The 15328-nt window shown below is 39.4% G+C and overlaps 1 long non-coding RNA gene across 4 annotated transcripts; it reads right to left on the bottom strand.

The window, feature by feature from the left end:
• Positions 1-390: 390 nt before the first annotated feature.
• LOC145117237 (uncharacterized) lies at positions 391-2330 on the bottom strand. Of its 4 annotated transcripts, XR_013712564.1 has the most exons (5): positions 2012-2330; positions 1850-1909; positions 1401-1446; positions 1001-1048; positions 391-595 (listed from the first exon to the last, which is right to left on the bottom strand). It is a non-coding gene; the product is annotated as an uncharacterized LOC145117237 (long non-coding RNA). The 4 variants fall into 4 exon arrangements; XR_013712567.1 differs by lacking the exon at positions 1001-1048; XR_013712566.1 differs by lacking the exon at positions 1401-1446.
• Between the last annotated feature and the right edge of the window lie 12998 nt (positions 2331-15328).

The raw sequence follows: 15328 nt of genomic DNA, 5'->3' as shown, positions 1-15328 counted from the left end.
AGAGTTTTTTAAATCACCTTCTGGTATGTATATGTCAACCATCTCCATACTTCATCAACATTAGTCTTTTTAAAATATTACATGGTTTTCTTTTCTTGATGACAAAGTTGCAAAAGCTTCTGTAAAATTTTTAACCGATTAATTTTTTTATGAATGATAATAACCAAAGTGCTGACATTTATGTTCTAACAACTAACAAATATATTACACACACATGCCAAGCAGATGATTGTGCACTACATTGGATACAAAATTTTAAAGAAAAGAAGCAAAACAGAAGAAATGAGAATTTTATGGACAAATAATCAGAAAATTGGGTCAACAAACCTGTAAATCGAGAGTGGTAAACAACAAATCTTTAACCTCGAAGAGTGTGATTGGCCATGGAAGTGACAGTCTAAACGAACGATAATATTTTTTATTATGCACATAATATTTGTAACAGGGAAACCAAAAGAAAGTTTAGAAGAATCCCACCAGCCGCAACCTCTCATGGAAGTGGTATCGTAACAGGAGAACCAATTTACATTGTCTACCTAGATTCACTACTATGAGCTCCTCACCTTGATTCTTGGAATACGTTTCCAATCTTCCCCTGTTATAAATAAAACCCACATCAAAATCTTAATCCATATGAAATTTGAGTAAAACAAATTACAGAAGAAAATAACCACATTTTCTAGATCTAAACAACACCTATGTTTTAGAATTTTACACTCAAAACATGATGTTGCAGATACTTTGATTTGTATAGCAATATACTTTCAATAATTTTCCTATTGGAACATTGTAATTTAATATGTTTACCCAATTAAATACCAAAGTACAATATCCTAATCAGAAAAAAAGTTGAAAGTAAAATGCTATAATTCATCTTTAGTAATCAAAAACAATATTTTCTTAAAAAATCAATTTCTTTTCAAATATTGCAATTTGATTTCACGTGTGTGTCCCAATGTATGTGGTTGTGTGTGCGTGTGTGCGTGTTACAATTTGTTACCCATAATTTGAATTTCAAACATGATTGAAGAGGCTTGTTTTAGCATATCTGCATAAAAAACATAAGGATATTTTGGTAGTTAGCACTTGAGAGGCTTGTCTTGGCCATTTGACTTTCCAAGTGCATTCAACCAATCACATACACCAGTCGACCAAAGAGAAGATCCAAAACCAAAACACAAAAACCAAATCAAGAAACATAGTACCTATGAAGCACCATAACTTGAAAGACAAAAATATGCTTAATGAATATTCATCTGGCCTTAAGTATTCAAGTCAGGTAACCTATTTTAATGTCCCACATTACAGGACTCGTAAACACATACACATGAATGCAAACATAAATATACAAACACAAAAACATACACATATACGGTTAGAGATAGTATAAAAAGAGAGACCTCGGTTGTGGAACACAGGAATAGATCCAGATCCACAATTAAAATCCTATAAAAATAAAACAAATAACTTGATGAGAGAGAAAGCAATAGTTTGTGCATTTATCTAGGTATTAACACAAAAATATCAAGTCGTATTCTGTTTTAGGAATTACATCAAATAGTTAGTGAGCATGAGGAAATGCACATGGAGATATAAGAAGATGAAAACTACTAGTGACCCTTACACAAGCGAATATACTAGAAGATAAACTACACTTATAACCCTAAACAACTTGCCCTCTTAGCTAGACCTTCGCCACAAAAAAAATTTAAAAACAATTCAACCATGCCTTCAGCTCTTTACACATTCACAATAAGTAGTCCCAAAAATTAATATTATAATTACTCAAATAACATTAGATAAAGAAATATAATCAACATAAATAAGAGGAAAAGTGAGAAACACTCACATAATCAGAAACTCTATTAAGTATTACGATGGTTGGTGAGATAGGACCGAGATTTGGGACCTGTAAACACAAACAAACAAACACACACACACACATAGTTAAATAGAGAAGGGGGTTATATGCGGTGGTATGATTGTTGCCTGAGATTCGATTTCTTCTTACCTCGATATGGACGGATATGGAGAAAGGACTAAGATTTTGGACCTGAAACACAAACAAACACACATTCACACATTATGTGTGGTGGTGAGATTGGTGGTAAAAGGTGGCAGCAGCGGTGGTCGAAGTCGGTCTTAGAGAGACAATGATGAATGAAGAGAGGACACAACTCGTGAGTGATGATGCAGTGGTTTGATCAGATGTAAGGTCTGAGTGGTGCACTCATGTGAGGTGATTTGTACGGTGGTGGTGAGTGGTCTGGTGGGTGGTTGTGTTGATGCATCACGGAAGGGAGATAGGGACGAACATGGAAGAGAATGGCGTAATTGGGGATGCCAATTGACTCTGTAATTTGAAAGAGCTATATAATGTTGATCTAACAAATTAACTGGTTTTGACCAATTCAATTGGTTGAAACATAGGGAATGTGCTTCAACTTTGACTAATTCCCAGATAAGATTTTGAATGCATAAATTCATTGTACAAATAGCAGTATGACTTGTACCTCTTAAAATTCAGCATTTGAGGTTAAATGCTTATTAAGTGTCACAACTAGCATTTTTAGCTAGGAGATTCTATTTTCATGTAAACATCAGCTATGGCAAGACTTGTACTTTAAGTAAAAATTATACTATATGCTAAAATGAAATTATCTATTTGAATCAAAACTCCGGAGTAAAGTTCAAATCTAATATAATACATCTCATATATTCAACTATGGGTTGAAAACCCTAAAAATCTCAGTTTAAGTTTATTATGGACTAGGATCCTCTTATTGGGCCTAATGGACCAGTAAAGTTTCAATTTGGCTATTTTGGGCCAAGAAACCCAATTTGGGCTCTAATTGGACCCACATCCATGAAACTAAAGTATTTTGGGTCATGTGGGCCTAGAATGATTCATCTTGTCTCTAATGGGCCATGATGGGTCGTGAATGGTTTCATAAGCTGTAATGGGCCATAAACTATATTCATGGGCTTCATTGGGCCGTGAACCCTCATAAGGGTCCAATGGGCCGAAAATTCTTGGGCCTCATAATGTCAAATATGAGCTAATATGGCCCAAAGTTTTCCTCTCTTCTTTTCTTTTCCCCATTCTCGGCCCACAAGCAAATAAAAAAAAGAGATTAAACATGCATGTGCCATCTAATCTTTGCATGGTGGACTTCTATGCTTAAACCCATCAAATAACAAGAAAATCACATACACCCATGCAACATCACTTCAACATTTGCCTCCTTCTTCTCTCTTCATTTTAACTCTCAGCCAAGGGTGCTTCACCACCCTAACTTTCTTTCATTTCAACTCCACCAAAAAGCTCTCTAAGAACATCAAGAATTCACTCACCATATCTCCAAATTTTCGAGTGTATCTTGTGAATGATCAAGACCTCTTCATCAAAGCTCATCACTTTTGGTAAGTTTTTGTTTGGCTCCATAGTTTTAACTTCAAGTTTACACCAAAAATCTCTTCTTAACCCACATCATTTCATGATCTATGCTCTTAGAACATCTTAGAGCTCGAAAATCTTCTCAAGAAGCTTGCTAGGGCCTAGATCTCATCCATTCATCATCCAACACCAAAACCTTCAAAGCAAAGTGAGTTCATACCCCCTATTTTCGATTTTTATTTTGTTTTGGGGGAGAATACAAGTTGTTTTGTGTAGATCTATGTGTGTATGCATGATTTTGTGTGTTTTTCTAGTTATATATGTGTTTATGTGTTAAAAACTTCATGAACTCAAAGATCTACTAAAAGATGATGATATTGGTATGACATAACACTTATTTCAACTCATCTTACAAGAAAAAGGTTTTAAATACATCCAGATTACTTGAAGCTAAGAAAAACTTTATGAAAGGGGCTAAAATCGACAAAATGACAAAAGTATGAGTTATTTATGTAACTCACGGCTAGTAAGGGGTTCAAAAGGAAATTTTTGCTAAACAAAGGCTAATCTCGACATTTAAGACCTTACAAGGACTAAAAATGTAAACATTTTCATAAATGGGCCTTATTTGGGCTTCTCACGGTTTTGGGCCCAAAATTTGTAATTTTTGATCCTTTGTGGGCTTAAATCCATTTTCAAGAAAGTTGTGCCAAAAATGTAAATTTTTCATAAGAAGGGTTAAAGTTATGAAAATATACAAATTTGGGCCAAAATGATTAAATTTTCTATAATGGGCCGAATATGTATATTTTTATAAAAATCAAGCCAAAAATGATATTTTTGACAACAGTGAGTTAAAAATGTTATTTTTACAAAAACTAGCCCTAAATACAAGTTTTGTCCAAAAAGGGGCCTAAGATGTCATTTTTACTAAAATTGGGCCTTAATTGTAAATTTTTGGCTTAATGGGCAAAGAATGTCATTTTTACAAAAAGTGGGACTTTTATGCCATTTTGGTGAATAATTGAACTAATACTAGCAATAAAATAACAAACGGACTAATTTTTCCATTCTCATATTATTGGGCCTTAGTGGCCCGTTTATATGCTTGATAGGTCCTGAATAGTATTTGTATGTTTATTGGGCCTCATTGACCCATTAACTGTTGAATTAGGTGTTTAAGTCCACTATTTTGGTATGTACTTGGCCCGATTGTGAGCATGGTCCTTTTGGGTTGCCTTCACCATAGCAAGTGATAGGATGAATTAAGGAGAAAGAGGATTAATTATGATTTATTAATATATTATAAGAATAATATATTAAAAGAGAAATCACATTGTTTAATTAATATTAGTCAATAATTAATTAATAATTAATTTTGTGGCTAAAAGAGATTAATTAAATAAAGGGGACTGATATTGCAATTATATGATAGTTGCAATTGGGCTATGGATTTCTAATGGAAAGGGAATTGGATGAAATCTATGGGAAGCCCATATGGATTTCGTCCAAGGGATTTCTAAGGGAACTCCATGGGTTGCTTAAGGCCTAAGCAGAGAATTAGGGTTTCACCTGAAACCCTAGCAGCCCACACAAGTATATAAAGACCCCTAAGGCTCCCAAAACGTGGCTAAGCTTTCTCTTGGAGATCTTGGACGTTTTTGGTGCCTCCTCCCTCTCTCCTTGTTCATCTTGTTGCTCATGGTGTTTGTGATTCCATTAGAGGTGCAACATTTGAGGCACTAAGCTTTCAGAAGTCAAGATCAAAGAGGAATTGACATTGTTATTGCTACATAACAATCAAGGTAAAGATCTAAATCCTTTTATTATGATAATATCGATTATTATATGCTAGATCTAGGGTTTATGAGCTTTGGATAATTATTGCATGTTCATTAGACAAACTAGATCCAAAGCTTTAGGGTTTGCATGTACACCATATGATTGATGTAGTGCTCAAAACCCATCATTAACATGCTCAACGGACCTTGGATACCTTTTGCGTGCTATTTGGGCCTGTAAATACCTTACATGTGAAATGGGCCTTAGTTGTCCTTTTACATATATTTTGGGCCCATGTTATATAATCTCATTCCTATCAGGCCTGGAAATGACTTACATGTTTAGTGAGCCTTAGTGGTTCACTTACATGGTTCATTGGTCCTGGAATGTGTTTTATATGTTTCTCTTCGCATAAATTCGATTAAGGATCTAGTGAGACGTGTCGGTTGACACCTATTAAGTGTACGATCGTAGCCTGTAGTTATAACCAGAGTCTCTTGGAGGGAGAGCGGGGATTTGTGTATAGATCTATACGGGGATGACACCCCACACCTGAGTTGTTCGCTACAGTTAGACTAAACCAGTCTAGGGTGACGAAAACCTTATTCTATTTTCCGTCGGCGTTCACAAACGCCAAGACGGGTGAAATTGTCATTATTTAGTATGGTTATGACGACTCACTTTGAGGAATTAACATTATGAAATTTACGGGAGACCATTCTTTTTCTTCTTTTACAGGCAACATAGGGTTATCTGGGGGCATTCTCTTTACATTCTCTTCATTCGCTTTTGGCATTCTATTAAACAATAACACACATGCATTAATACCAGATCGGACACAAACATACTAAACTATTTTAAGAAAATACAGGATTTTCTTGTGATTACAAAGTTACACAAATCATTTTCTCAAACATGCTTATGAACTCACCAACATTTTTATGTTGGCCCTTTTAAATTAACTTGTATTCTCAGGAAATCGTTGAAGCAGGTTGGGATCAACAAACTAATGGATGTTTTGTTATATTTCTATTTCATCAGACTTTAATTATGTTGGCATGCAATATTCAAACACAATACTCGATGTAAACGATACTTTGTAATATTACATGTGTGGTGATGATGATGTTATGTTTCAATTATATACTATGTGATGATACTACAAGGATGAAGTCACGCGCAAGCCCCCAGACGTTTCCGCCGTCTGGTTCGGGGGTGTGACAGATTGGTATCAGAGCATTGTTTATAGTGAACTGGCATATCTAATCATACAGGATATGCAACTATAAATACAATGGGACTAAAACACTCTGAATAAAATGCATACCTAGGGGTACATTAAAACTATAACACTAAAAGTATCTGGGAGAAATTGAACATCGTGGTTAAACCCGGACAGTTATGTAGCCGTATTGTGGATAAATATAGCATGATCAACTATATTTGTTCAAAATACGACCAACATGTGTTCGGGAGTGACCATGATGGGAAATGAACCTAGAAACTTACCTCGTATCCAAAAGTTTTAGGGAACTCAAACATAAACAATTAAAATACTATAGGAGTATTTTGAAATGTTATCTACATACTCTCTTTACACGTCTTTCACCCCTCATGTAGACACTATGGCCGGATTCCATCATCCATGAGATCCCTATTTCCCTAATCAGGGGAATGGTGGATGGTTGGAGCTAGAGGAAGAGCCTATGGAAGAGCCAGAGGAAGAGCCTATAGGAGGACCGACAGAACCGGTAGCTGACTCAGATGAGGAGGAGGATGATGGCAGCGACGCAAATGACTCGGACGCTGAGTCTGAAGTCATCAATCCGCCCTACATGGCCAGGGTGCCCCCATACAGGATGGCCCCCAATGGTCCTACGCCCCCATGGGCACACGAGATCTGGAGGTGGATCCGCCAGCAAGGGGTACGACCTCCATTTGGTATAAACCGAGACTACTACGACTTGAGTTACGGTGGACCTGCAGACCGAGCCCTGCCTGTGATGGTAAGGAGGAAACGCGACATCGGCGAGCAGACACAGGCAACCGTCGGCCAAATGGTTGCCATGAGAGCCGTGGTTGAACGCGCGGAGAGGATGACACATGAGGTAGTCATGGACTACCAGGCGCGTCAGACAGCATTGGAAGCCCGGCTTCGGGCCGCCGAGCAACACCTGGCTAGACTTCAGGGCGCATCCACCTCAACGTCAGCACCACCAGACCCTTCTCGTCTCAACTAGTATCCGTTCATCTGCTACCTACTACCGTTATGATTTTCCTTTATGTACTACTATATGTACTATCGACTACATGATTAAGTGATTACACTACTCATGGAGTCGTTACTCTGTCAGATTTTATTTCATGTATTGTATGCCTTATGTAGGCAAATTTTCATGTACTCAAAAAGTTATCATTAATGAAAACGGCTATATATTTTCTCATGATGTGGTTATCTGTTATGTGTTCTATTACTATTATTACATGTTGATTGTATGCACTCACTTGCTTATACATAACCAAATCACCGACACTATTCTATTATCAAGAAATCGTGAAACTAAGACACACTGGGTACTCAACATCTTTCCGTTCCATGACAGGAAGATGCCTCAGAGACCAAATCGCGGAAACAACACGACACCAACACCACCAGAGATAAACTCAGCCGCCTTCCAAGCGGCAGTGTCAACTGCAGTTATCGCAACACTGGCACAGATTCACAATGGAAATAACGGTGGAGGTAACGGGCAAGGAGCCGGAAGTTCAAATCAGGGGATGAACCAAGGACCCACAAGGACCTGTACCTACAAGGATTTCACGAATGCCAAGCCTCGAACCTTCAACGGGACGGGAGGTGTGATAACTCTGAAAAGGTGGTTAGAAAAAGTGGAATCGGTATTCGAGGTCTGTGGGTGTCCCGAGGAGTTCAAGGTGAAGTTTGCGGCTTGCACATTCGTTGATCAAGCTCTCTCTTGGTGGAATGGTCACATGGAGGCCATGACACTCCCTGTGGCAAATGCTATACCATGGGAGGAGCTCAAGGAAATGTTGATGGACGAGTACTGTCCAAGGGGAGAAATCCAGAAGTTAGAACAGGAACTGTGGAACCTCACGGTTCAAAACTCTGACATTGATGCATACATCTCAAGGTTTGGTGAGTTGTCGCTCTTGTGTCCAGGGATGATCACGTCTGAGGGGAAAAAGATTGAAAGATTCATTTGGGGATTGACCTCTCCAATTCAAGGAAACGTAATCGCAACAAACCCTGAAACGTATGACAGTGCTAAAAGGCTAGTTGAGAAGCTATACGACCATGGAAACAAGAAGGGTGCCAAGGCAGGAGAAGCCGAAGTCAAGAAGGAAGGTGATAACAAGAAAGGCAAGAACAACAAGCGAAAAGGGCGACAAAACTAGGAGTCATCAAAGAAGCAACAAACAGTAGTTGTCCATGGTGCTACTGCTCAAGTTACCACAACACCACATGCTCCAATCTCATCTACACCAAATGCTCCCAAACATTACTCAAGGACCCTACCCAAGTGTAGCAAATGCAATTTTCACCATCATAGAGAGTGCAGGGAGATGCATTGCACGAGTTGCAATCGAAATGGTCATACCGCAAGATACCCGTAGAACTCAACCTCAACAGAACCAACCGTCAAACAACAACAACAACAATCGCAACAACAATAACAACAACAACAATGTTGGGGCCAGTTACACTTGTTATGGGTGTGGAGGAACTGGTCATTTCAAACGCGATTGCCCCAAAGCCAACAACCAGGGGGCAGGAGTGTCAAGAAGGGTATTGACAATGGGTCAAGGTGAAGCAGTTCAGGACCCAACGGTTGTTACTGTTATGTTTCTACTTAACAACATTTACGCATGCATTTTATTCGATAATGGAGCCGAGCGAAGCTTCGTTAGTAACAAATTCAAACACTTACTAAATCAACGACCCCAGAAGCTCAACGAAGCCTTCACGGTTGAAATGGCTAATGGGAAAACCGAAACAACCAAAGATGTTTACATAGGGTGCACATTAACACTAAACAATCACTATTTTCAAATAGATTTGATGCCAGTAAATATTACGAGTTTTGATGTGATAATCGGCATGGATTGGTTAAGCCCCCATCATGCTGATATTATGTGTCGCGAGAAGGTCGTTCGCCTTCATCTCCCCAATCATGAAACCCTAATAATCTATGGTGATAAACCTGGCGCCAATCTTCGTCTTATCTCGTACATCAAGGCACAAAAGTGCTTGCACAAGAAAAAACTATGCTTTCCTCGCTCATGTTGTGGATAAAACCAAAGAAGAAGTAAACATTAAAGACATTCCAGTGGCATGCGACGTCCCGGATGTATTTCCAGAAGACCTTCCGGGAATACCCCCAGAAAGACAGGTCGAATTTCGAATCGACCTAATACCAGGAGCCACATCAATTGCCAAATCACCCTACAGGTTAGCTCCCACTGAAATGCAGGAGTTATCCAGCCAACTAAGCGAGTTGTTGAGCAAAGGATTCATCCGACCAAGCTTCTCACCCTGGGGAGCTCCGGTCTTGTTTGTTAAGAAAAAGGACGGATCCTTCAGAATGTGCATCGATTATAAGGAATTAAACAAGCTCACTGTCAAAAACCGATACCCACTCCCTCGGATTGACGATCTATTTGACCAGCTTCAAGGAGCTAGTTACTTCTCCAAAATAGACCTAAGATCCGGTCATCATCAACTTCGAGTCCGAGAAGAGGACATTCCAAAAACTGCCTTTCGAACTCGATACGGTCATTACGAATTCGTTGTGATGCCCTTCGGTCTAACAAATGCCCCCGCTGCATTTATGGACCTCATGAATCGAGTCTGTCGCCCATTCTTTGATAATTTTGTGATCGTCTTCATCGACGATATTCTTGTTTATTCTCGAAGCAAAGAAGAGCATGGTCAACATCTCCGTCAAATCTTGGAAACCCTAAGAGCTGAAAGATTATATGCGAAGCTTTCCAAATGCAAGTTCTGGATCCGCAGTGTAAAATTTTTCGGTCATGTAGTCAGCAAGGAAGGAATTCATGTATATCCTTCCAATATCAAGGCCATTGAAGGCTGGGCAATCCCAAAAACCCCTACAGAAATCCGACAATTTTTGGGTCTCGTAGGATACTACCGAAGGTTTATCTAGAATTTTTCCAAGATAGCCAAACCCCTCACCACCTTGACACAAAAAAGTGTGTCCTACAACTGGACGGAAAAACAAGAAGCCGCCTTCCAAACCTTGAAACGAGCCCTCTGTAGTGCACCAGTGCTATCCTTACCGTAGGGAACCGAAGATTTCGTAGTCTACTGCGATGCTTCGAATCAAGGGTTAGGCTGTGTCCTCATGCAGCATGGAAAGGTGATAGCTTACGCGTCCAAGAAATTAAAGATGCATGAAGTAAATTACACCACTCATGATCTCGAGCTGGGAGCGGTGGCCTTCGCCCTAAAAATATGGAGGCACTACCTCTATGGTATAAAGTGCACCATCTTCACCGATCACAAAAGCCTCCAGCACATTCTAAACCAAAAGGAGATAAACATGAGGCAACGAAGGTGGGTTGAGCTGCTAAATGATTATGAATGCGAGATCAAGTATCACCCAGGCAAGGCTAACGTGGTAGCTGATGCCCTGAGCAGAAAAGAATACTCAAGTCACCAGGTGAAAACCCTATCAATAACTATCCAATCCCACCTAACCTCGCAGATCAAGGAAGCCCAATCAAATGCATTGAAGCCGGAGAACGTCATGAATAAAACACTCCGTGGGATGGATAAGAACTTTGAAGCCAAGGAGGACAGAACTTACTACTTCATGAGTAGAATTTGGGTCCCTAAACTTGGGGGATTCAGAGAAATAATCATGAACGAAGCCCACAAGACGCGATATTCCGTCCATCCAGGTTCGGATAAGATGTATCTGGACATTAAGCAACAATATTGGTGGCCAAATATGAAGGCAGAGATCGCCACTTTCGTGGGCAAGTGTCTCACTTGCGCCAAGGTGAAAGTGGAGTACCAAAAGCCCTCCGGACTATTACAACAGCCAGTAATACCCGAGTGGAAATGGGAAAGGATTACTATGGACTTCGTAACCAAATTACCTAAAACGGCAGACGGATTGGATGCTTTTTGGGTGATTGTCGATAGGTTAACTGAGTCCGCTCATTTCCTGCCAATAAAATAATCGTACAAGATGGAAAGGTTAACACGCATCTATGTCAAAGAGATCGTGAGACTCCACGGAGTGCCAGTATCTATAATCTCGGATCGGGATAGTAGGTTTACCTCACGGTTTTGGCAGTCACTCCAAAAGGCTATGGGAACACAGCTAGACATGAGCACTGCTTACCACCCTCAAACCGATGGTCAAAGCGAACGAACCATCCAAACACTCGAAGACATGCTCCGAGCCTGTGTGATTGATTTTGGAAAGTCATGGGATACCCACTTGCCCTTGATTGAATTCTCGTACAACAACAACTATCACACAATCATAAAAGTTGCTCCTTTTGAGGCCTTATATGGTCGCAAATGCAGACCGCCTCTCTGCTGGGCTGAGGTGGGTGACACCCAGCTGGGAAAAAGGCAATCACCGGACAGCACCCTCACAGGACCAGAAATCATTCGAGAGACTACAGAGAAGATAATCCAAGTCAAAGCCCGACTCCAAGCGTCACGTGATAGACAAAAGAGTTACGCTGACAAACGACGAAAACCTCTGGAATTCCAAGTCGGAGATCGAGTGCTATTAAAGGTCTCTCCCTGGAAAGGGATGATTCTTTTTGGGAAACGAGGAAAACTAAACCCATGATACATCGGACCGTTCGAGATTCTTGCCCAAATTGGTCTGGTAGCTTATAAGTTGCAGCTACCTTCGGAGCTCAACAACGTACACCACGTGTTCCACGTATCGAATTTGAAGAAGTGCTTATTGTTGGGTTTTGGTATACTACAACATCCTATGGTGCACATACAACCCTAAATACATTGGATATATGTTTTCACTAATTATACATGCAATGATGTTTCCAAGGTATTAAGCCTATAACTAGCATGGAATTGACATATACCATACAAGATACTAGTTAGGGTAACATACCTTTTATGTAGCTTGAAGTCTTGATGTATTTGGCCTTAAGAGCTTAGCCTCAATAGTGTGGAAGCCTCAAATGAAGTCACAACACATCATAGACAAAGGAAGACATTTGAGAGAGAATCTTCATACACCAAAAACCATCCATATGAACTCTAAGAACTTGTGTCACATTTTTGGCTATGTACTCACCTATTTTTATGTAGGATTCCAAGGGTCATGGGTATAACCCAAATCCATACCCATGGGTTTTATGATCCATGGTTCATGTGACCCAACTCTTTATGTATCCATACATAAACTTGGTCCAACATGGATCATAAGCCCAACACATATAAATATAACTAATTACCATAAATAGTCCCCATAGATTTAATTAGTCTCTTTTGATCTCTAAATTAATTCTTGATCAATAATAATTAAAACATATGATTTCATATTAATATATTAGAATTTGTAATATATTAATAAATCATATATAACCTTCTCTCAAGAGTCTATCCTAACAAATTGTCTTGATGATATGCAACCCAAATGTACCATGCTACTCTCGGATCGAGTACATATCAATAATAGTTATGGGCTTAGACATCTAATCCAACAGTCTCTCACTTGGATAAGTCTAAACCTATTATTGCAAGTATGACTCCAAAACCCCGACTAGCAATCGTAGCTCTTAAAAGCCGCTGTCGAACTCTGACCTAGTCAATGACTTGTCCATTAGATAAGGGATCATATATTCCTCAATTATAGATACCCTATGGACCGAGACATGGATTATAATCATTCTCTCTTTCCATCTGTTGTTTCCCGATTTCTGATTTATGACGACCGACTAATTGAACAAATCAAATCAGTCCAGGCCCGACCGAGCACTTACGTTTGTCATCACTAAATCATCGAGGGGCCCACATATATCGCTTTTATCCCTCTAAGGGTAAAAGGAACGGATAAACTTCGACCCAAATGCTCGCTTGTACTCACTCATCAAATTACACACAACGATATGTTTTATAACATCCAAGTTACTGGTGCGTTTACATATGTCAATGTGCAACCGAATTGCAACTACAACTCACATGTCTCCGTTTGAAGAATATAAGATACTATCGTCTCATGATCACTCATGATAAAATCCATTAAGTGATTCAAATGAGCGTGGGCTTAATCTAATACTCGAATCTTATTCCAGGAGCATTCATGAATACTACAACTATGTCTAGGCCACCTAGACAAAACTACAGACCCATTCATGACAGTCTTGCCTCAATACCTACTTCCAAAGTATGATCGACCGTGGACTGTTTGAATAACCTAGTTATTCGGGAAGTCAAATGTCACAACTAGCATTTTAGGCTAGGAAATTCCGTCCTCATGTAAGCAATAACTATTGTGAGACTTGTGCTAACACATTAAAAGTGTACTTTATGGTTCCTAATTGACCATGAAAAGATAGAATGCAAATCTCTCCAAGAATATGAAATCTCTCCCAAATCTCTCCAATTATATGAAATCTCTCCAAAATCTCTCCAAGTATATGAAATCTCTCTAAAATCTCTCCAAGTATATGAAATCTCTCAAAAATCTCTCCAAGAATATGAAATCTCTCCCAAATCTCTCCAAGTATGTGAAATCTCTCCCAAATCTCTCCAAGTATATGAAATCTCTCCCAAATCTCTCAAAGTATGTGAAATTTCTCCCAAAACTCTCCAAGTATATGAAATCTCTCTCAAATCTCTCCAAGTATATGAAATCTCTCCCAAATCTCTCGAAGAATATGAAATCTCTCCCAAATCTCTCAAAGTATGTGAAATCTCTCCCAAATCTCTCCAAGAAAATAAAATCTCTCCCAAATATCTCCAAATATATGAAATCTCTCCCAAATCCCTCCAAGTATGTGAGATCTCTCCCAAATCTCTCCAAGTATGTGAAATCTCTCCCAAATCTCTCCAAGTATGTGAAATCTCTCCCAAATCTCTCCAAGTATGTGAAATCTCTCCCAAATCTCTCTATGTACCTTCCTGAGTCGAAAACACCCCAAAACCGAAGGAGAAAACCCAAAAGGACCCTCTTGGTCCGGAACCTTCTTGGTCCGGAATGCCCTAGTCACTTCGGAACTCCTCTTGCTTCGGACAATCTCGCAAGTCCGGAAGAGTGACTCCGGAATAAGCCTCGCCCCAGAAGAACTTGTTTTGCTTCGGAATCGTTAGCCTGCTTCGCACCTCGGACCGGACCGGCTGACCCCGCATCCTGACTCCGGAACCGAGGGAATGCTCCGGAATTTCACAAAAGACTTCGGAAGCTCGCCTGTTGACTCCGGATCTTTGAGGATGACTCCGGATTTTTGCAAAGAGGCTCCGGAACTCCTTTAAGTACTTCGGACCCTCGCAGGAGCAAGGCTACACTCCGGATTTTTGTCCATTTCGGACTTTTTCGTCATTTTAAGGCATTTTGACGTTGGAAATCACACCAAACTCGTATTTTTCATATCCTAGACCCCTTAGACCCCCATTTTATGCCAAAATTGATTATTTTAAATATATTTATATAAAATAATACCCAAGGTTTTTATGAAGGGATTCTAAGAGGATAAGGACTTTGACTTGATGTAAATTCCTCATTTCCCTTGCAAATCCCAGTAATCTATGCATTAACCCTTAGTGATAGACATTACCCACCAGTACTCCAAGCAAATGTCAAATCACTCCTTATTTTCCCTTATTGAAAACGTGAACTACTCTCTCACTTCTCATATCCATATTCAGTAAACTCCTAAGAATACTCTCAACTCATTCAAGCTTCAAGCCTCATTCCTTCAAGGAAAAATTCCCAGATTTCTTTTGTAAGTGTTTCATCTTCTTTGACTAGTGATTCTCCACATTATTCCTAAGATTTCAATATATTTATACATAAAATTATTCTTATGATATTCTAAAGTTCAAAGAAACTTTTTCAAGTGTTGGAACTTGGAAGCTCCTTAACACTTCTCCAAATCACTCACAAAACTAACTCG

The sequence above is a fragment of the Lactuca virosa genome, chromosome 5 (assembly GCF_052849685.1).
Source record: "Lactuca virosa cultivar CGN04683 chromosome 5, Lactuca_virosa_CGN04683_v6, whole genome shotgun sequence".
Lineage (NCBI taxonomy): Eukaryota > Viridiplantae > Streptophyta > Magnoliopsida > Asterales > Asteraceae > Lactuca > Lactuca virosa.
The sequence above is the reverse complement of the archived record's forward strand: the minus strand, read 5'-3'. Positions and strand labels throughout refer to the sequence as shown.